The following is a 22954-nucleotide window of genomic DNA, read 5'->3' as shown; positions in this document are numbered from 1 at the left end:
CTGCATTCAGACAGAGTCAGCAGGGGGTGGAATTCATCTGGATGCTCTGGTTCCCTCTCAGCCACTCATGGGGAAAGGTGCTTACCTCTCTGAGTGGCTCCTCCTTCACCAACACCAGCGGGGACCTAGAGTCAGTGACCAAACCATAGCGGTCCTTGGGGAGAACAGAACCAACCCAAGCTTGGTGCTGAGAGTCACCTGCCCAGAACAGCCCCGGGGTGCCCCGTGGAAGAGGACGAGGTGGGCTACCTCACAGCTAAACAAGGAAAAGACTCTGAATGGAACACTCTTGACACCTGCCACACATTCCAATCCTTGATGGGGCCCAAGAAACCCCCAAAGGAAACAGGGCTGGGCAGCTCAATGACAAGACCACGGACTCTCAGATTGGTCCCCAGGCTCCAATGTACTTTTTGCTACACCACATCACGGTCAGGGCCAGTTGACATGCCAACCCTATGTTGGTTGCTCTGTTGGCCACTTCTCATGCCACGTCCACGCAGGCACTTGACACTGGAAAACAGACCCCACGGGTGACCCTCCCCTATATCAAAGGAGCAACCCCTGCCTGCCAGGGGAACAGGGAAATGGTGCTCTCTTTTCTTCTTGTCCAGAACCAGCAGGCAGAGCATGAGATGATCATGAAGTAATGCTAGAATGTTCTGTCTGACCTTCCCAAGTCCTTGCAGTTCCAAGGCCCTCGGGAATGTGTGTAGGGGATGGGGGGATGGAGTCCTTTCTTAAGGCCAGAGAGCCAAGCAGTAGTTACCAGATTTAATAACAATGATAAGAGTGGGCTATTTTTCCCCTTCTCCTGAAACTTTTCAATTCATTGAACTGTTCAATTAACTTTACAAAAGGAAATGTGGAAAAATGATGGCAAATTGAACTTGACATTATCATTAAAATAAACAGAGCACTGCGGGGCCCCGTTAGAGGCTGGCAAAGACAGCCTAAACACGGGTGGCAGGTTCAAGCTGGCTCCTTCCTGCTCAGAGGCCACCCTGCTGATGCCCTGCTACCAGGAGCTCAGGACAGAGTCCCCACCCATAATGCCCACACTTAGGATCAAGGCTGGCCATGGGACCCTCACTGATACACCTAAATGTGACCATCAGAGAGGGCGTCCAGGGCTAGGTAGATTCTGGAGCCCCACCCTCCAAGCCCCGGGACAAACCTGAGTCTATGATGAAGACCAGTCTATCAGTTAGCAGTTGGTTCCAGATTGGTCATATCAAAACCACCTAGAATCAAATAAGGCCAGTGTATGTCCCACAGCTCTGAGGGTAGATTCATAGTCCGGGGCAAGGAGTCAGATTCCCAGGAAGCACTTCCACCGAGGAGCTGTGCTGGGGGCCACAGCCTTAAATGGCATTTTCATTTTTCCCACGGGGAGGCCAGGCACCTCTACACTCTCAACCTTGTGGGTGGGTCTCTAGCCATAGTGGGGCACCCAGACCAATCCACAGGCGTGGCAAAAATATATACATGTGTAATATGTGTCTGTGTGCAAGTGGGCATGTGTGTTTGTGTGTGTAATCTGTAATCTTTATTGTGTCCAAACTTTTCCAAATCACCTGCCTTTAAGGCAGCAAATCTTGACCTGATTCCATTTTTGCATCACCTGGGGAGTGTTTCCAAGTGAGGTAACCCAGGCCCCACCTGCCAATGGACTAGTGCATTAGCCCCTGAGTGACTCCCTCAGGGTAACACCAAAGGCTTTCCGAGTGCCACGAGCCTCAGACTCACAGGAGCATGTGTTTAGAGCAGACTAGTGGTTTTTGTAGAGCTTCCTGATGCATCTCTAACTAACTCCCAGGTGGTCCTAAGGCTGCTGTTGGTCCTGGACCGTAACTCTAAGAACCCCTGGGCTGCAGCTCTCATGGGCCGAAGGCTGGGTTGTTTCAACTCATTCTTGGAGGCAATTTGGTTCTTGGAAGTGTATACCTTACAACATGGCTCCCGAGACCTTTGCTCTTCAGCCCCAGCTTCTCATCAACTCTCCACAGCAGAAGAGAGAAGACATGTGCATCCAGATGCAGGTAAGACTCCTCCCCCAACCCCTCCCCTGCTGGAGAACCAGAGGAAGGCCCCCCAGAAATCACCTCGTTTCAGAGGAGACTCGTAATTACCCACGATGATCACAGAACCATTCATTCTGCCTTAAAATTAATACATCACGTTGAGAATGATCTCGCACTAATTTATCACAAGATTTATGAAACTTGCACTTTTTCTAATGAGATTTATGCAAATGCCGCTCTTGCCGCTGTTTGTGTTTTTAAAAGTTTTGACAGGGAAGAGAAGGTCCAGTGCAGCTGGAGGTGGTCTTGCCCTGACTCAAGGGCTCTGACATGGGGGTGGGGGCGCCACAGCCACTGGTGTCCTTTGAGACGACCTCAGAAGAAGGGATTTCTTGTCCACGTAAATCTTGGGAAAGCTGTATCTTCTCCAGCCCCCACCCTTTAGCATCGATTGATTATTAATGTAACAATGGTTCTGAGAAGTCCTGCAGGGAAGAATCCTTGGGCCAAGCCCGGCACACCCTTTATCCACCTGGGCCCCCATCCTTGATCAGTTCCTTTGCTGCTCAGGTGAAGATCTTTATAGGTGGGAAGTTGAGTCTCTCACCCGATGAGGGGGGAGCCTTCAGGGTGCTCAGACTTGACAAAGAGCTACAGCTCTGAGCATCCTCTGGTGATGGCGGAGCCCATGTGGCAAAGCAGGCACCCAGGACACAAGAGGGAAGGTGGCACTCCCTCTGGGGTACTGTCCCTGTGCATGCAGGAGATTGGCATGTTGCAGGCATTTGGCTTGTCGCAGGAGTTGATACGCACTGGGACCCTCACTCACCTCACCCTACTCCTGACTTCGCCGTATTTATGAAGCATCTACCATATGCCCAGCACTCAGTTAAGCACTATTCACAAACCACCTTGTCTAGTACTTAACCCCAAACATGAGATGGACACACTCCCACACTCAGAGAAAGGAGACAGATTTAGCAACTTGCCCAGGATCGCACAGCTAGGAAGAGGTGGAGTCAGGATTCAAACCGAGGCCGAGCTGATCCTGAAGACAATATTCTTATCCAGTCTGGGCCCAAATGACTGTGCAGTTATCCAAAACATAGGTTAAGGCAGGACAGTAATGCGAGGTGTGGATAGTGGCACATGTCTGAATCCCAGGACCTCAGAATTGTGAATTCAAGGTTAACCTATACTATATAGTGAACTGCTGCCTTGATAAAAAACAGAGAGTGAGGGATATAGCTAGTTATAGAGCACTAGCTGAGCATGTGCCAGGCTCTGGATTCAATTCCTGGTACCATAATAAGTAAACCAACAAACAGATACATTTTTTAAAAAGGCATGCATGTAGGATATAATCTTCAAAGGCCTCTGAATGACTAAAAGTCCTACAACCAAATACATACATGACATTTCAAGTTCATACAAAGGAAAGGTCTGGTCAGGCCCTTACTCAGGGACAACGTGTTTGCATTTGCATACTGACGAAGCTGGTTCTTAGATGTTTTCTTAGTCACTCCAAGACATAACACAGACAATAAAGGAAGCAAATGAATCCGTGCTCTGATCCCCACGAAAGGAAAAATCAAATGGTCTTTGAAAAGTAAGAACTCACCCCGTTCTGTCCCTTCCCTCAGTCCTGTCAGGGACAGAGCATCACTAGAGGATGCTGCTCAGGGTGATGTGTTCAATGATGTGCCCAGGAAGGGCTGAAGGATGAGTCACCCCAACGTGAGAAGGCAGGTACATATATAATAGATCTTATGAATATTCCATGCAAGTCATTATAATTAAAAAAAGATTTCGTGCTTAAAGGAAAGCTTCCGAAAGTGTATTTCACGAATCATTAATTCCCTGGGAGGCTCACGGGTACTCCATGAGAAAAAAAAAATGTTCCTTGGTCAAAAAGATGTAGAGAACATTGCATTAGAAAAATAACCTGGGGCCAGTGAGATAGCTCAGGCAGTCTTGCTGCCAAGCCTGGAGACCCGAGTTTGATCCCCAGGATCCACACAGTGGAAGGAGAGAACCAATTCTTAAAGGCTGTCCCCCGACCTCCACGTAAGCACCATAGCATTGTGTGCCCCCACCCATAACTAAACATTGTAAAGGATTTTAGTGAAAAATAATCTAAATAGGATTCTTCCCTGCAGGACTTCTCAGAACCACTATTACGCTAATACTCAATGTTAAGGGGTGGGAGCTGGGGAAGATACAGCTTTCCCAAGATTTATGTCGACAAGAAAGCCTTGTGGTTTAAGAAAGATGGCCCGAGAAAACACTGGGCCAGAAGCTTCCCTGACTATATGACTTCAGGCATATCTTTTCTTAGAATGAATGCATCAGGGGCAGGGCTGAATTAGACAAAGGAGTGGTTGGACAAATGAGTTGAAGGATTGATGGATGGGTGGGTGAATGAGTGAATGGGTAGATGGATGGGTGTAAGAGTGGTTAGATGCATGGAGGAAAGGGTAGATGGATGGATTCATGGATGGGTGGGTGGGGGTTGGTGGGTGGACAGATGGGTAGATGTATAGATGAGTAGATGAATGGATGAATGGGAATGGGTGGGCAAATGGGTAGATGGATGAATGAGCAATGGGTAGATGAGTAGGTACATGGGGTAAATAGGTGACTGGGTGGGTGAACAGGTAGATGGGTGAATTGGTGATGGATGAATAGGTGGATAGGTGGGCAAATGGGTAGATAGGTGGATGAGTGATAGATGAATAGGTGGATGGGTGGGTGAATGGGTAGATGGGTGAATGAGTGGGTGGATGGGTAGATAAACAGACAGATGTGTGGGTGGGTGGGTGGGTGGATAAGGAGGTGAACAGATGAGTAAAGGAAGAAATGCACCTCTCTTCTCATCCCAGGAGCACATCAGAACCTCTACCATGGAGGGACAGTGTGTGGAGACTCTGTGACCATTCCCGAGACGGCTCCCTACCAGGTGACCACTCCCTGTTTCGTGACTTGGAAACCTGGGCCCTCTAGCTAGGTGGCAGGTGGGGGCAGGCTGGAGATGCTGTTTTACTCAAGCCAAACCCTGAGGATCTAGAACCAGATCACACTAAGTCTGTGCTTGAGGCCCAAGCACAGCCCTGGCCATGAATTCCAGGTCTCCCGAGCCTCCACACCTCCAGACCAAGCAGCCTCTCCAACAGCTATCCACACTATCTCAACAGAGGAAGAGACCACACTTGGATGTAGTTGGGCCTAGATTCCACTCCTGGCCTGTCTGTGCAGCTTGCACGAGGTGTATCATGCCACTGGCCTTGTTCCTGTCTTTGGAAGCTGCAACAGAAAATGCCAGAATAATAGACATAATGCTCCAGCATCCAGTATATCCAGAGGGGCCTTCTCTTGTGTATGTTTGAATGAATCCATGTGTGCATGTGTGAAGGTATACTTGCCTAGGCAGGCAGGTGTTAGGGTCAGAGGTTGAAACCAGCATTTCTTTTCAATCACTCTCCTGCCTGAGACAGAGTCCAGAGCTTGTCATTTTAGCTAGACTGCCTTGCCAGGAACAAGATTTCTGCTCCCCAGTGTTGGGGTTACAGACACATGTTACCATGCCCAGCTTGGGTGCTGGAATTCAAATTTAGGTCTTCCTGCTTACACAGCAAGGATTTTACCCCAGGGGAGCTTCTTGGTAGCCATGACAAGCTGTAGCAAAGCTTCTATAGCAAAGCTTTCACCCTGTGTCTCCCACCTGACTCCCAGAACCCCGAGGGCAGGTGCTGTGACCCCTGGTCTCTTCTGCATCCCCAGAGATTTGAGTAATGCTTAGCATAGATCAGTTATGGGGCCAGTGTCCCCCACCCCATCAAAGAATGAATGAACACATGAATATAGTGATGGATTTTCAAATAATCACAAGATGATAGGACTCAGGGGACTGCAGGGCTGTGGTTCTGTAATTCTAAAAGCCACACCAGACCTCCATCTATCCCCAGCCCCTCTTGGGCACATCTCAAGTAACATCCTCATGGGGCACTGGGCGGGGCTAAGGGAGAAAGCAGGAACCAGCTTTCCTGGCACCTCAGCCGCCTGGTGTCTGGCTCACTGGCCATTCCTGAATGATGTATACTTCATTTCTAGGCTGAGGACAATTTCTGAAACCCTTTTCCATTGCAGTTCATCTTCATCCTTCCAGCGCCATGCGGATCTGGGAACTCCAAGGCCCCACACCAAGGAATAACTGTGCATATGGTTGGTCAGGAAACTGAGACAGGGAAGTGGAAGACTGAGGTCTCTTTGCCACTGAACATAGAACTTCTTAGAGGTGGCCCTTCACCTTGGCATCCATACGCATCCCCATGGGGTTCAGTGCCCTGGTTCTCTCACCATGGTGCCTCATTGCTCTGAAACCAGAGTTCCACAATAGGCTTAGTTCTAACCATGGGGCTCTGGGCTTGCTGTGGCCCCACTCTTGGAACGTCTTCCCTCTTCAGTCATCTCCTGAAGCCTGTGGCTGCCTCAAGAGGCTGCCTCAAAGCTCTTTGTTCTCCTCTGCAGGCAGCATGGAACATCATTGTCCATAGTGACATCCCCACCCTGCCCCCCCATAAGAGTAGGTTCTTGGGAAAACAATCTTCCTTCACCTGTTAGGTGCTTGCAGGAAGCATTGGCTACTTGGATACCCTCCTGCCATGTGACATCCTTGAACACTGATCCCATGTGACTCTCTTGAACACTGCTCCTGACCTGTGACACCCTCTTCCATATTATGATGCAGAGAGAAGATCCTGCTAGAGTCTTGAATTCCCTATCCTCCCCAATGGTGAGAAATAAACTTCTGTGCTTTATAAATGACCCAGTCTCAGGCAGGCTGTTGTAGCAACACAAGCCAGACCGAGATGGGGAGTGACCTTGCATCCATCACCTTGCTTCTTGGTCCTTCATTTTCCTCCTCTGTAAAAAAGTGGTGGACTGGCTGCTGTGAGGATCATGAATAAAGCATTTGAAAAGCATCTAGCACATAAGTCTGCAGCCAACAAGTGTTGATTATTAATATCATTCTCAAAGTAAACCGTAAGGATTTCGCTGCAGCTTTTCCTAAATAGGAGCTCTTCCTAATGAGCCCATATCACGTGACTTTGGCTGCCTGGGCAGTCGATCAGATAGCTTTGGGAGTCACTTGGCCTCTCTGGGCCTCTGTGATATGATGAGATTCCATTTACCAGCTCGTCTGCCTGTCATTCTCTCCCTGCTTGGTCCTTCACTCCTCAATTAACACGAATGAAGCATCTGCCAGGTGGCTTCCGTGTGTGTGTGTGTGTGTGTGTGTGTGTGTGTGTGTGTGTGTGTGTGTGTCAGGCAGAAAAAGCAACAGGGAGACTCAACGAAAGTACTAAATAGGAGAGGCCAGAGAGATGGCTCAGGGGTTAAGAGACCTTGCTGCTTCTGCAGAGGACCCAGGTTCAGTTTCCGGCACCCTCATGGTGGTTCACAACCAACTGTAACTCCAGTTCCAGGGGCCCACTGCCCCCTTCTGGATTCCTCAGGAACTGCATGCACATGGTACGCAGGCATTCATGCAGGCAAAACACTCATATATGTAAAATAAAAAATAAATACTCTTTTAAAGTTCTGAATGGAGTTGTGGGGGCGGGGCGATTCCCTGTTCTCAAATGGACCACCATTTAAATGGCCTTGAGTTCTGATCTGGTACTGCATGTGATGGAGGCACCCGAATAAAGCCAAAAGCTCAAAACAATCAAGTAAGATATTTCATTAAGATAAATTGAATCGATAAGAAAAATGAGGAAGGTTGTATTAGTTATGTCCCTTGTCCTGCTACCTGACAAGAGCCTGCTGAAGGGAGGAGCTGTTTAGGAAGGGGCACAGTCCATCGCGAGGAGAAGGCATGGAGGCAGCTGGTCACATTGTGTCCACAGTCCACAGAGCATGAGCAGAAAGTAGGGCCAGGCTACAGAGCATCATTCAAGACCCGCCCCTAGTGACCAGTTCCTCCAGCCAGGGGCCATCTCCTAAAAGCTTCCGAAACAGCGCCACCAGCTGTGGGGGGGCAAGTGTTCACACATATGCCCCTATGGAGGACATTTCCCATTCAAACCACAGCCAACACTTGGGATAAATACTATATAAAGGAAGATGCATAGAGAAGACGGGCCATTTCCTGAACTGACCAGCCTGAGCAGATGTATTTCACAAAGCCTCTTGGCTGATGCATAAGTGATCCGAAAGAGCATTTGGAAGCAAAGGAGGAGAACGTAGGCTGTTTTCACGTGAGGTGGGAAGGAGAAGGGAAAAGAGGCTGAGCTGAGGCTGACACCAACCAAGGAAGCAATTCTGCCCAGGGTTTACTTGGTGAACCAGTGAGTTTCCCCTGGTTATACACAGGAATGTGGGTACAGGGCTATTTACTGAACATGAGGAACTTACTGGCAGCTACTCCACTGAAGAATACCCACCCCCCAAGCAATTTTTAATCTAGCTCTCACCAGGGCCAACCAGGATAACTGAGGTGGCAAAACATTCACACCAGAGACCAATGAAGACCAGGTGATTATGGAACCATGTTGAACTCCAGGACCCACATGGTTGTTGCCATTTTGGAAGGAAAACAGCCATGGTTACCTGCAAGAGATCTTCACAAGACCAGGCCCACTCACATCCTCAAGGCAAGTGTGCATGAGGCCCCTCCCCTCCCCACGGATGTACAAGTGATTAAAATTTGCTTGGGGGTGGTATTCTTCAGTGGAGTAGCTGCCGGTAAGTTTCCCCATGCTCAGTAAACAGCCCTGTACCTACATTCCTGTGTGTAACCACGGGAAACTCACTGGTTCACTAAGCGAGACCTAGGTAGAATTGCTTCCTTGGTCAGTCACTGGTCTCTAACTGCATGCTTCCTTTGAAATGTGATCCTAAGTAGTCTTATCAATAAAAATCAGGAGTCAAATATTGGAGTAATAACCTGAAAGATCAGAGAAGCAGAGCAGGAGCCTTACCTCTACGAATCCTCAGACCAAAAAGGGCAGGTAGCTCAGTCAGTAGAGCATGAGACTCCTAATCTTAGGGTCATGGGTTCAAGCCCCACATTGGGTACCAGATGTAATGTGATCCTAATTAGTCTCTATGAATCCTCAGACAGAAAGGGGTCTGAGACCCTGTCTCCACCTCTAAATTGTTCTGGGATTAAAAGCTTGAGCCTCCCAAATGCTAAGATCAAAGGTATAAGCCTCTCAAGTGCTGGGATCAAAGGCATGAGCCTCCCAAATGCTGGGATTAAAGATGTGAGCTACCACCATCTGGCTTCTAAGGTTAACTAGTGGCTAGCTCCAAACTCTGATCTCCAGGCACAAACAAAATATCACACAACATTCCTTAGGTCTTACCTCCTAAGAACTGCTGCATGTAGTTTCAAGTGTATCCTTCTGGAAATGTGTTTATGTTATGCATACCATGTGCTGTGGGATGTTCTGTATGCTAAATGTGTTGCTCTGGTTCGTTAATAAATAAAACACTGATTGGCCAGTAGCCAGGCAGGAAGTATAGGCGGGACAAGGAGAAAGGAGAATTCTGGGAAGTGGAAGGCTGAGTCAGATAGACACTGCCAGCCGCTGCCATGGAGGGCGAGATGTAAGGTACCGGTAAGCCACGAGCCACGTGGCAACTTATAGATTAATAGAAATGGGTTAATTTAAGATATAAGAACTAGATAGCAAAAAGCCTGCTGTGGCCATTCAGTTTGTAAGCAATATAAGTCTCTGTGTGTTTACTCAGTTGGGTCTGAGCGAGTGGGTAACTGGCGGGTGAGAGAGATTTGTCCTGACCGTGGGCCAGGCAGGACCAGGAAAACTGTAGCTACAAACATGAAAATGTGTGCATCTGCATGCATGCAATTGTGTACATGTTTCCATACACTGTGTTTCTATGAGTGGCATGGTGGTCTAGTGTCCTCTGCTGTCTATCTCTGACTGCAGATTTTAGAGATGCAAGACATGGTGTATGAACTAAGGCTGGAGGACCATCCCGGGCAGGGGGACAGCTGTTCTAGGTCCATCTGGAGGAGATGAGGGAGGACTAGTTCTGCTAACAGGGAGGGTACACATCACAATTCTCACCCAAGCTCACCCCTCCTCACTAGCCACAGTCTGTACCTAATGAGCGGTTGAAGGACAGAAGACCGGACTCCCTGATTTCCCCCACCCCAGGCCTCCCCAGAGGACCAGCTGACCACAGCCTTTAGCAGCTGTCTCATGGCTCCATTCCTGCCTCTGCTCAGTCTTGCCGTCCTTGCTCTTGAGGTACACCCCATACCTCTTGATCCTCATCCCAGAGCATCTTTCTAGACAGCCTGGGCTAAGATGTGGTCCAAGGGTCATGGCTGGCGTGGACATAACAATAGGTCAAAAACTGTCTATCTGTGTTCCTGATCACTATGGATGGAGACTGTGGCACAGGCCCCACTCTGCCGAAGGCTGGCACAAACTGCCTGAGGAAACCTTTAGATCAAGCAGATCACTGTAAAGCAGGCTGCCTGCACCGGAACCTCTGTCCTTCGGCATCACACATACTCCTGCTTGGTGCTCACCTGACCACTCACCCATCTGCCCATCTTTTCTCTCTGAACTCCAGGCCCCTCCTCCAGGAAGCCTTCCATGATAACCCCAGCCTCTTCCATTCCCCTCCCCTCTGTACTCTCAGAAGCACTGGGTCTCCACCACACAAAACGCTCATCTAGTGATTCCTGCCAAAATGTCTCTTGAGGAGGGGGACATGGACTTCTCCTGACAAAGCCCCAAAGAAGCGACCCCAAAGGTGATGCTAATTCAAAACCTTGCATCTAATAGTCTACTCATTCACTCATTCATTCATTCATTCATTCATTCATTCATTCAAGGTGTTTTCACTGAGAATCTAACAGTGACAGGACAGGTGTGACTGGTATTTAACGAGCTCAGGGTTGTTTTTGAAAACCAATGCAAACTCTGGATTATATTCTATAGTATAGTTATATTGACTTTAAAATAGTTTTTCCATCTCACTATCAAATAACATTTATCCTCTAGGAATATGAACCAGGCTTAATTGTGGCTTCATGGGTGCCAGTTTGGTCCAAGGACCTCAGCATAAGACACAAAAATGGCACCCCCTGTTGGCTCAGCCATGGAATCAGGAGGTCTTGAGAACAGGATGCCAGCTGAGAGACAAGGAGCTCCCAGGCCTGACCCTGCCCAGCAGCCACACCACACTCTGATACTCTGCATTTGATTAGACAGTGTAGGAGCTTTCAGGCACGGGAGGACTACCTCCCAGCCGCAGGAGATAGATGGGGCTGTGGGCAAGCCTTCTAGCATATCACAGCCAATGGGGTGGCAGGAAGGGCTGCTGGAGGCAGGAGGCAAGGTTTATCTGCTCCTCCCCACCCCCGCAAAACAAACAAACAAACAAACAAAAAACAACAACCAAAACCTCAGTTGTTCACTGCAGCTGCCTGCAATGTGGCAGATGAGGTCAGAAGGTCAAAGGTTGACCCAGGAAGGACCTAGGAAAAGACCAAGCCCGGGTCTTTGGCGGTCATTCTCTCAGGGTTTCTATTGCTATGATAAAACACACTAACCAAAAGCAAGTTGAGGAGGAAAGGGTTCATTTTAGCTTAATGCTTGTAGTCTTTCGCCCAGGACCTGAGGCAGGAACCTGGAGAGAAGAACTGAAGCAGAAGCCACCATGGAGGAATGCTGCTCATAGCTTGCTCCCCATGACATACTAAACCTGCTCTCCTATCAATTCAGGACCCCTTTCTGAAGAATGGCACCACCCACACCTATCATCAATCAAGAAAATGTCCCCCAGACTTGTCCTACAGGCCAACCCAGTGGAGGCATTTTCTCAACCGAGGTTCCAAATGACCCTCGCTTGCGTCAGGTTGACATAAAATGTGTCCATACCATTGTTTATCCAGTGGACCAACCAACCAACTCCAGCAGTTGCCAACCCACCGACCTGTCCTGGTGAAAAACAAAATCCTGACTTGCACCCAAGCACACATCAGACTCAGCCCTTGGGGGCGTGCAAGGACTTGGGTGTGTGAGGTCCCCATTTTACAGATGCGGAGTCTGTCCGTGCACAAGAAGTCAACTCTATTCTTGATAGGCCCAACAGCTGGGGACAGATGGGACTACCCTCAGCAGGATAAAATGTATAAAGCAGAGACTGTGGTGAGAGCTCATGGGAAAAACCTCAGACATGCGCCTTGTAAGATCAGAATCAAGGCAAGACTGCCACCACAGCCCATGTTGATAGGTGATACAAGGAGTGGTCACAAGGTGTCCCCAAGGGCATCAGCAGGAAGGGGCAGAGGGCTGTGTGTGTGTGTGTGTGTGTGTGTGTATTCCAACCAAGCAATTTTTTTTTGTTTGTTTTACATGGTCCCAGAATTAGAACTTGACCATACCTCCTCACATGCAGGTACACTTACTTGGCTGACTGTTCTCCAGAAGGAGCTGCAGACAGAGGACCTCTTGTGACCACTTGAGTTCCCCAGAGGGCCAAGGGATCTGGCCAGCACCCCACTGTCTTGCCTCACCCTGGCCAGACCCTCTGCACCCAGAGGAGATGATCTCGTGGGGCTGGCTGCAATCTCACCTCTCCCAGCTTCCTGCTCACTGCCCCTTCCTCCCGCTCCCCTGAGAGCTGGGAGAGGAGAAGCGAAGATGCTTGGCAGGTGTCTTGCAAGCACCCCGGCCCCGTCTGCTTATCTGTGTCCCTGCCACCTCGCCACGGCAAATTGCTTGTTGATAAATGAGGCTATTTAAGAGCGAGTGATGCTGGCATTACAGTTATTAATGAGGACGACGTGGAGAGACGTTTAAGAGCGACCCGACTGTTCCTGCATCCTCCCACCTGTGAGTAATGGAGCCATGGAGCCCCGGGTCCTTGCCCCCCTTCCCCGGGAACATACTTTGGGACACTGTGACCCCAGGTGTAAGGACAAAGGGAGGGTTCCTAAACTGGATTTTACAGGATCACTCTGGCTGGAGGCCAAGGACCAGCACCTTGTTCTGGGAGCTGAGGCAATGGGGAAGAAGAATGTGTATGCAAGGGTGTAAGAGGGATGGGTGGATGTGACTGCATGTGTTACCAGCGGGGAGACCGCAAACATAAGCAAGGTGCATGCATGAACCAACCGAACAATTTTTGCTTCACGTGGTCCGAGAATTAGAACTTGACGATACTTCCCTCACATGTAGGATGGATGTGAAACACGTGTAGAGAAGATAAAATCAACCAACCCACAGAAAGGGCTAAACCCGGCAAGTGGCCAGAGGATGGAGAAGGTTCTGGAATGGGTGGGCATCTCTCTCCTTTTCCATCACTGTAGTTATGAAGGTCAACCTCCCTGTAGGCATGAGGGCTGGGGAGACGGTGCCAGAGGGATGAACAGGAGTGTGACTTGCCTGGTTAAGTGAAGGATGCTGGGAACAGAGCAAGAGAGGCTATCAAAGAGAGACCTGGGGTGAGAGGTTGAGATCCAGCTGGTGCACTCCATCACAGCTACCACAAATGGTAGATAAAGAGCTACTGCCAGTTGGACACCCCAACTCTGTGTCCCAGCCTGCTCCCCTGGGAACAGAGTGTCTGTGGCAGCTGCTGGATGGTTGAGTCAATGTGTCACCTGTATTGGCTCCAAGAATAACTTCAGCATCTGAGGAGCACTGAGTCCTGAGGCTACCCTAGCCTGGAGGGAGGCCTCCAGAACGCTACAATCTGTGGGTAACTACTATGAAGTAGTTTTGGAATGCCAGGCCCTGTTCCAGTCAGTACCAGGACAGGTATGTAGTCCTATGAGCGCAGCTGAAGACACCATCCACTTGATATCCTGTGTACTGAGCCCCAGGGGATCAATTCCTGCTTGAGATGTGTTCCTGGTGGGAACGCTGTCTCTGTAGATGAATGACACACTTTCTGTTGCCTGGAAACACCCCCATGTGGCTCTCTTTGGATTTAACTGACAGAAAACTTGGGGCCACATGCAATGCCCAAAGGTTGTAATCTGCTTGGCTCGGGCACCTGCTACTACCTAATGCCTCTGCTTCCTCCACACACACATGGTATTTTATCTTCTCCTGACACCACTCATGCTTCAGTCCCTTTGGAGGAAAGATCGGAAATAAACAAGGAGCCCGGCACCCTTCACTCCTCCACTGTAAGCCCACTCTGCCTCTGTGTGGTCCCCAGCATTGGGACTATCAGTGTGCCCCTGGGAAGAGAAGCCTCTCTCAGCCTGGGGAGGCCATTCCTCAGCATTGGTTCTCCACTATGGTCCAGGGCACAGGTTTCTCAAAGCCAGACACTTGTAGCATGAGCACAACCGGTGGCAGCGAGAAGAGAATATTAATAGGCTATCTTTAGGGTAGCTGTCTGGGCAGACGGGGAGGGGTAGAGCTGCAAGGGATCCTGGAATTGAAGTCCTTCGTGCGAAGGAGTCTATGAAAGAGAATTGACACTGGAAGAAACAGAAAAGTGCAAAGAGAGAGGGGCGGGAGGGGGCGGGAGAGAAAGAAGGAAAGGAATCCCAAGAGCAGGGAGAGAGGAAGGGAGTAAAATGATGGGGGGAGCCTGGGGGAGGTGGCGCACGCCTTTAATCCCAGCACTCGGGAGGCAGAGCCAGGCGGATCTCTGAGTTCAAGGACAGCCTGGTCTATAGAGCAAGATCCAGGATAGGCACCAAAACTACACTGAGAAACCCTGTCTTGAAAAAAAAAAAAGATGGGAGGAGGGCTCGGGTAGAGGCTCTTCTGCCTGGAAATTCAGCAGCTGCTAGTGAGGGACCCTTCGAATGAGGATGCCAGGATGTGGCCTGGTCCCTTTCAAAGGCTCCTGCCCAGCTCTAGTTCCTCTGTGGAGGGAAGGCAGGAAGGGAGCCCCACGCATACATCCTCTAACGTGGCCCCTACGGTGCACTTCTGGATATCTCTCAGCACAGGCTAACCTATAATAGCCGGGAAACCCTGCAGGCCGCTGCTGGGGGCTGGTGGGAGCTCTATATCTCCTGCAGGCTAAGGTCCACTGGCAATGCTAGGATCTGGCTGCCCCAACGGCCATCACATCCTGCCAGGCTCAGTCCAGGCAGCAGGAAAGAGGTCCTGTATCTGATGCTCAGGGTGATGCTATAGAGTAGAGACTCAACCAAGCTTCTTTCCCCAGTGGCTTCTTCCAGCCTCCTAGCCCAGCCTTAAAGCTTCCTCCTGGCCCTGTTGTTTAACCCAGGTTAGCGGTGACCAGATCATTTGTTGAGGCAACACAGTGCAAAGAGATAACAGCCCAGGGCCTGGCTTAGGCCATGGGGCCCCCAATTACCTTGGTCTAATCTAACCCAAACCCCCCAAAAAAGAGCCACTATGCAATGCTCTCTTGAGTCTTGACCCCTTCCTTGGAGTCATAGTAACCTCTGCCTCCCAAACAGACTCCCTTTCCTCTCTTCGGCTCCGATTCTAAGGCTGTTGGTATAGACACTGGGTTGTCTGCTATCAACTGCATCAAATAAGAAACCAGTTAACCTCACCCCTCTGCTGGTGTTCTGCAGCCTCTACAGCCGTACTGTGTGCTTCCCGAGACATCGGTGTTCATCAGAATACTCCTCTGAGGGGACCTCAGGCTAGGGGTGGGTCTACATTACTCAGGAGAGGCCATTGTATCCACATGCATAGGTAAGCTCTGGCCTCCAGCAGAGAAGATGGGGCTGACTCAGACCACAGCTGGAGAATGAGAGAGATCAGGGTGGACTCCCTGGTGTGGTCTGAGATCCCTCTTTGTCAACATCAATCCCAGGCCAAAGTTCCCAAGCAGTCAACCTGTAGATTTTCATAAAGCCCACTTGGATATCTCTAAAGAAGATCCCCCATCTGAAGACATCCTTCCCTGACCAGGTCCCAAAGCCAGAGGCTGGGAGCCATCCTTGATTCCATCATCTCACGTATCACTCCAACAGTGACCTACCTATCAACCAATGATGTCAAGTGTGATGAAGTGCACCCTCATCCGGGCCTTGTCCCTGACAGCAGGCCCTCGGAGCACCCTGGGCCTGGCTCTCTTTGTAAGGCATCTGGTTGATATGGTCTTGCTTCCATACACTCAGTGTCTTGTTCACCACTGTTTACCCAGAACCTGCCCTTACACATGATGAGATTGCCCACTGTAAACAAAAAAACCTGTCTACGTCTTTTTCTTTGTCCCAAGACTTTAACGGGTGGTAGAGTTTAGGGACGATGAACTGATTCATTTGGCAGAGGAAATTTCAAAGCATCCCATCATTCAGGCTGTGGCACGGGTCTTGTGTGCTGCTTCTAGCCCAGTTTATAATGGCAAACTATGAGCAGAGTAGACAACAGAAAGCTTTGAATAACTTGCAGTTTAAAAAAAAAAAAGGCCAGGAAATTCAGGGCCAAGGAAAATATGTTTGTTAAACAGACAGATGGGTACCATTAAAAAGAAGCCAAATATTTTTTATCAGGGCAATAAGAAAAATGCCAGTGGGCATCTCAGAGTTGACCAGACCTTGTTCAGCACAGGCTGAAAGGTGCAAAGTTTTTGGTTTTTTTTTAATGTGTATATAGGGGTGAGGATGGGACATGTGAGTGCACCTGCCCATGAAGTCCAGAAGAGGGCAACAGATCCCCTTGTGGCTAGAGTTACAGATCATTGTGAGCCGCCTTCTGTGGGTGCTGGGAACGTAACTTGGCTCCTCTGCAGAAACAGTCTGTGCTCTTAACTGGTGAACCATCTCTCCAGCCCAGGTCTAAAGACTTTAACTTATTTTGAAGACTTTCCTTGCAGAAGGGTGATCTGGGGCACACCGGTTGCTTGCACAGGGTCGCCTACGGAAATGCTGAAGTTGCAAACAGATGTGGTGCCGAGCTGGGTGGCAGAGGGAAGCACACTATCGTGGACTAAGATAGTTCCCAGGAGGCCGGAAAGACGGAGTACCAAAGGGCAAGGAGGCAAAGGGAGGTCGAGGCATCCTTGGCAGACAGTTGCAGGAGCAAATGCCCTGAGGTATGAGAACAGGTATAAGGCCTGCCCACAAAACTGTCAATCTTCAAGAGTGGCAGGAATGGGAGGGCAAGCTCTGCAGCCACAAATGGGAGACCAAGTGGCTCACAGGCAGGGCCAGGAAGGCCTTGAAGTGGGCTTAAGAAATTCTATGGTTTTTTTTTTTTTTTTATTTTAGTGGGAGGGGAAGGTATGTATATGATAGGAATGTGGAGGTCAGGGGAAAACTTCATGGAGATAGTTCTCCCCGTCTACCTTCACGTGGGTTCCAGGAATTAAACTCATGTCACTAGGTGTATGTGGCAAGCGGGCACACCCACTGTGGCCCTCATCCACTGAGCCATCTTGTCAGTCTCCGAAGTTTTAACTTCATTCTGTTGGCTATAGAGAATGATAAAAGGATTTGAAAGTAAAGGAGGACTCTAGCTCCCTTATACCGTAAAAATGATTCCTCTGACAGCTATGTAAGAGATCAAGGAGTGAGAGATGGGCGACAGGTATCTGGTCACTTTTATCCTCTGAACCCACACTGGTAGGCTGGTAATGGCTGCGTGGGATGCTGTGCACAGAAGAAAAGCAGTATGGCGATTGACTAGTGATGTCTGCCCGGGAACAGTTTTTTTTTTTTTTTTTTTTTTTAAGTGATTTGAGGGTTGGGATTTGCTGGTTCTGGGCTAAGTAGAGATGGTAAGAGTGAAGGAGAAAAGAGGAGGGCTGTTTGAGAGACATTTTAGAAATAGAAACAAGATCCAGTGATTTTGTAAAAAGGCTTAAGGACAGGATTATTGGCCTGCAAAGTTCTGGCTTCGCAGCTAGTGGATTTTAGAAGCTAGAAGAATTTAAGGAGGGAGAGGATTTGTCTTTGAAGCTGGGTTTGAGATGCCTGGCGCCAAGGCCTGGGAGACAGGTGACATCCACGTGCAGAACTCTGGGGCAAGAGACAGCGATCTCTGAAGTTGGCTCTTGCACAGAGCAGCTGAAGTGAGGCCACAGGGATGCAGGGAAGGGACCAAAGACAGAGGCCTGAGAACCTAAGGAGCAAGCGAGAGCAAGGGTCACATCTCCCTATTAGCTTCCAACCTGGCTGCCAGCTGTGTGACCTCAGTCACATCTTTCCCCACTTGATATAGTTGGGGACCAGGAGCCAAGAGCAAGGATGTAGGTCCCCTGTGTAGGTATGCGTCTACATAAACACCACCCCTTTGTCAAAGGTCCAGCCACCGATTCCAGCACCCTGTATCTTGGATGGGAAGGAAAGAACATTGGTCACTCAGCTGATGCATCCCCAACAGACTCTCCCACCTGGTTGTGGCCTCATCAAGAGACTAGCCTCCAAGGGTCCGGAAGCAGCTGGAAGGTGACAGGGAGCCGTGGGCCACCAGAGAGGCGTGATTTCAAAGATCACCTCAGACACTAACTCCATTGGAGACACTGAGGCCCAGAGAGGGCAGCCAGCCCGACTGAGCAGCACAACAGGCTGGAGATGAGCAAGGGACGGAGATGCCAGAGCTTGCCCTGAGCTCCCAACTGGAAGGCTATATTCCTGCCCGCCCACCTCCAGGACCCAGGCACAGCCTCTCTCTGCAGTCCAGCCTCGTCCTTGCCCCAGCACTCCTGACAGCCACTCCACCTCCTGACATCAGCCAGTTTGCCAGGCCCTTTTCCTTCACGACCTACCCCGAGCCTGCCACTGCCTCAGACAAAGCCGGTGGGGGCGGGGACCCACAGGTGACTGATGGGTCCTGCACAGTGTGTACTTGTCACGTGGCATACAGAATGACAGACCTTGGGAACCGGGCATTAATGCAGAAGATTTATAGTCAAATCTGTCACGCCTGAAGGCACTTCCCCCAAACTTGGCTCGGCCTGAAGGTCGCTTTTCAGAGGTGATAAGTGCAGAAAAAGACGTCCTCGCCTGCCCAACCCTCCGGAGCCCTCCCTTCCCCGCGTCCAGGGCTTGGGTTGTACAGCAAGAACTGAGAGGGTCGGGACAGGAGTCCTCCCACGCATAGACTTCCCTCCCCACACGGCCGGCCTTCCTTTGGTTCCCCAGTGGCATGCAGGCGCCAAGAAGGGCAGGGGGAGGGGGAAGAGGGGACCCTGTTCAGCACAGGGGGCTGGGGTGTCTGAGGGTCAAGGCTTTTCTCTGTCAACTGGAAGTAGATGGGAGGGAGGGAACGATATCAGCACAGCAAAGTGGCTTGTGACCGGGCTGAACGGCTCAGACCAGGACCTGATCCCAGCCCAAGCTGGGACGTGGTAGTGACCCCCAAAGGCCTGGGGGCACAAGTCGCCTGCCTAGTCTTTCTTGTAGGGGTGGGGGCAGAGGCCCGCCGGCTCACCCACTATTTACCCAGAACCTCCTAGGATCTTGGGAGAGAAGAGCTGGGGGGAGACCTCAGTCTGCAGACAGGGAAACAGATTCAGAGAGGCGGGGAAAGAATCCAGGTTTGTTCAGTTCGCTTCACTATTCCTGGTACTTCACTGTGAGCTGGGCCCGGCAGCTTGCTCCTTGCCTCCGTGGCAGCTTTAGGTAAAGCCCTGTGCAGGCTAACTGACAGAGAGGGGAGTATGCAGGTCAGTTCCCTCAAAGGGATAGGTTCTGAGAGAGCAAGACTAGCAGTGAAGACCACTGAGGCACAGTGGGCAGGGAGAGAGCTCACACACGCTTTCATTTGCTATCACGATTCCCCAAGATGTTAACCAACTTTCTTCAGGAAACTGAGGCATAGGCCTACTGGCTTTGAGCAGCCAGAACCCAGGTTCCATCTCCCCACTCAATACCAGTCTCTGATTAACTCCCAAGCATGTGTCCAGGGGGTCCAGACCCTAGGAGGGAAAAGGCTCCAAAGGCTTCCTAATAAAAGCAGTGGGATGCAGGTAACATTTCTGCAGAGATTTGGTCCTCACAGGAAGGAATTCTCCAAGGGAGCTCAGAACCCAAACTCAGGATCAGCGGGACACACACTGACCCCTCCCGGGGCGGGCGGGGGGGGGGCTTCCTGGGGTCAGAGGCCACCAGACCCTCTGCAGAGCAAGCCAGCCAGGGCAGCTCAAAGGATCAGAAACACCGGCAGCTGGTGGCTCGTGCACTGTGGCCAGGGAGCAGGGAGGTGGCGGGCACCAGCCTCCTGGACCTGGGAGCCTGGCCCAAGCACGGTGCTGTTGGTGGCTTACAGATGAGCTAAATTAGCTGTGACACTCATTAGCGGCAGCTCCTAATTAGTGAAAATTAATATTGGCTTTGATAAAGACGTCGGTGCCAGATTTCCAAGGCAGAGGCATTATCGACCTTGACAGCCTGGCTAACGATGGGGTAAGTGGAGGCGCCAGGGGGCCCTGGCGGCAGGTGAAGAGTCACAGAGTAGGTGGAGCTCCCTCCTGCCGCTTCCTGACCACTCCTCCCACCCCCCACCACCCCCATCCCCGCTTCAGCAGTCGTTCCACAGGGCCCCGCCCCTACCAGAGCTCTAGAGCAGGTGGCACTAGAATAATTACCGCTGACATCGTTTTTTGGCTCTCCTGAGCCCCGAGCCACTGTGTTTACATGGACTTGTGGAAATGCATTCTTTACCCTCCATTCCACAGACCAGGGGAGCAGAGGCTCAGGGGAGACGCGCAGTCTGTGCTGAGACATCTGGATTTGGACCCAGATATTCTGACAATGAACTTGGGCGCTATGGCCTCAGTACCGCCCACTTTGCCCTGGACCTCCTTTAGCACAGGTGACCTGGAGGCAGACTCCGAGGACCATCCAGCCTCTAGCACACAATAGGGCATCAGTGAATGCGCACAAGCTCGCACATGATTAAGTGAAGGTACTTTTTTTTTTCTTTCTTTCAGTGGGTTCCTCCTTTCTCTCTTGGCATTGTCCTCTGCCTAATTCATGTTGTGGAAAACCTATGCCAAGTTTAGCTTAAGATTAAGAAGTCAAGCACTGCTCTTCAAACTGCCCGTGATAACACATCCAGACTTCTCTAGAGCAATGTTCAGGGGCCAGGAGCATCCAGGACAGCTGGAAACGACGTCTTCCCAGGCGGGCATAGAGACCTGGAACTCACAGCTCACCAAAGCCTCAGGTGTGCGGTTACCAAGTGACTAGCTCTAGGGCCCAGCCCCTTAGGCCACTTGGGAGGTGACAGGCGGATGTGGCTTCTCTTTACCCAGCCCACATTCCCTAGCCAGAGACCCAGCCTGGGGTAATGAAAAGTAACAAATATATCTATTTTTAATCCAAATAAAGGAAAATATGTTTGCCACCATGGAGTTTATAAAAATAACAATGCATTATTTGGGCATTAATAACAGTAAAGATGTCAAACTGTCAGATAAGAAGTTAATCTCATTCAGAGAACAATTAAAGATGTTATTATGCCACCACCTGGGGCCATTCGGCTTTTACCACTCAGCGGGCTTAATAGATAAAGGGGGCAGGCATGGAGCACAGGGAGTTCCTGGAACTGCTGTTCTACCCTGCCTGCCATTCACTGCCAGCCTGCAGACTGCTCCCTTGATGTCCCCAACTCAAGGACTCGAGTTTTACGTGTACAAATTACATAGATGTTTGTGGTGGCTTTATTTGGAGGAGCCCTGAATTAGGAGAAATCCAAATGTCCCTGTGCACATAAAGACCATCCCAGCATTCACGAGATGGAGGTAAGAGGGTCAAGACTTTAAAGTCATTCTCAGTCACACAGCAAGTTCGAGGCCGGGCTGGGCTACCAGGTAGGGCTACATGAGATCTTGTCTGGAAGAAAAAGAAGAGGAGAGAAGAGGAAGGGGTAAAGGAAGTGGGGGAGGAGGAGAAGGAAGAAGAGAGGAAAAAAGAAAAATATGACTAGGGAGAAGACAGTCAAGTATGCCCTACAAGCATGACGTCCTGAGTTGGGATCCCTAGCACCCCTGTGGGGATAAAACTGTTGTCATACCCAACGGTAGGAATGAATCTCAAAATGATTATTCAATTATGCAGAATGAGAGTCTGAAATAGCCCTCCATCCACCGAGCTTCTGGGGAAACAAGCCAACCCATAGTATTGGAGGTGGGGGGGGGGATCACCTGGTATGGGAGGAAGGGGAAAAAGGAACAGTAGACACCCTAGAGGTGACAGAGGAGCTCACTGTCTTGATGGTGGCTTCAATGACATGTATGCAAGTGTCAGAATGTATTTATCATATCCACTAACTCATGGCTTACTGTGTTTCAACAATGTTACAGTGGAACACGTTGTTTTAACTTGAATGGAAATAAAGAAAGTTAGAATGCAGCAGTGGAAGAGAGAGGATCTGAGGGGGCTGTGAGTTAGGGAGTACAAGCCAGGCTTGGGGCTCCTGGGAGACAAGAGGCTATTGTATCGCCCTCAGACCCACATATATAAAAGGCCCTCCTGGGCATCAGCACGGTGGGGAGCAGAGCTGACCAGGGACCTGTGGGTAGCAAGGACAGCGCTGAGATCAGCTGTCGGCCTGCCTCAGGGCACAGGTCTCATGTGCTCAGATCTAGTATTCCAGTAAAGAAAGAAAAACTTACCATCAACCACCCTGAGGAGGAAGTAGGGGACCATAGCTCTTTTTAGGGGAAGCGAGCATCCATACGGGCTGCCCAGACACACCTCCAAGGGCCATGGTCTGATCACAGTTGGCCTGATCTGCTGACTAAGGAGCTTGGAAAGGATACAGGGCCAATGGGAGCCACCAAAGCTTTAGACATAAGAAGCACCATGAGGGGTTGCGTCAAAGACCCTGCGTTTGCTATCTGCGCATGCTTGATGCTCACTAGTACCTAGGCTCAAGTCTAGAGGTTAAGGATTTGGCCCGAGGCTCCCCACATGGGGGCCCCTTACCTTCTGCTGTAACTCTCTTCTCCAAGCCTCCCATCCAGCTGGGCGCGCTGCTCAGCCG

General features: G+C 50.3%; 1 protein-coding gene across 1 annotated transcript in view; it reads right to left on the bottom strand.

Moving 5' to 3' along the window:
• The window catches only part of Cdh23 (cadherin related 23), a 386250-nt gene that overhangs the window by 302517 nt on the left and 60779 nt on the right, over window positions 1-22954 (bottom strand). The window lies entirely within an intron of this gene.

Source organism: Peromyscus maniculatus, chromosome 21, assembly GCF_049852395.1.
Source record: "Peromyscus maniculatus bairdii isolate BWxNUB_F1_BW_parent chromosome 21, HU_Pman_BW_mat_3.1, whole genome shotgun sequence".
Lineage (NCBI taxonomy): Eukaryota > Metazoa > Chordata > Mammalia > Rodentia > Cricetidae > Peromyscus > Peromyscus maniculatus.
The sequence above is the reverse complement of the archived record's forward strand: the minus strand, read 5'-3'. Positions and strand labels throughout refer to the sequence as shown.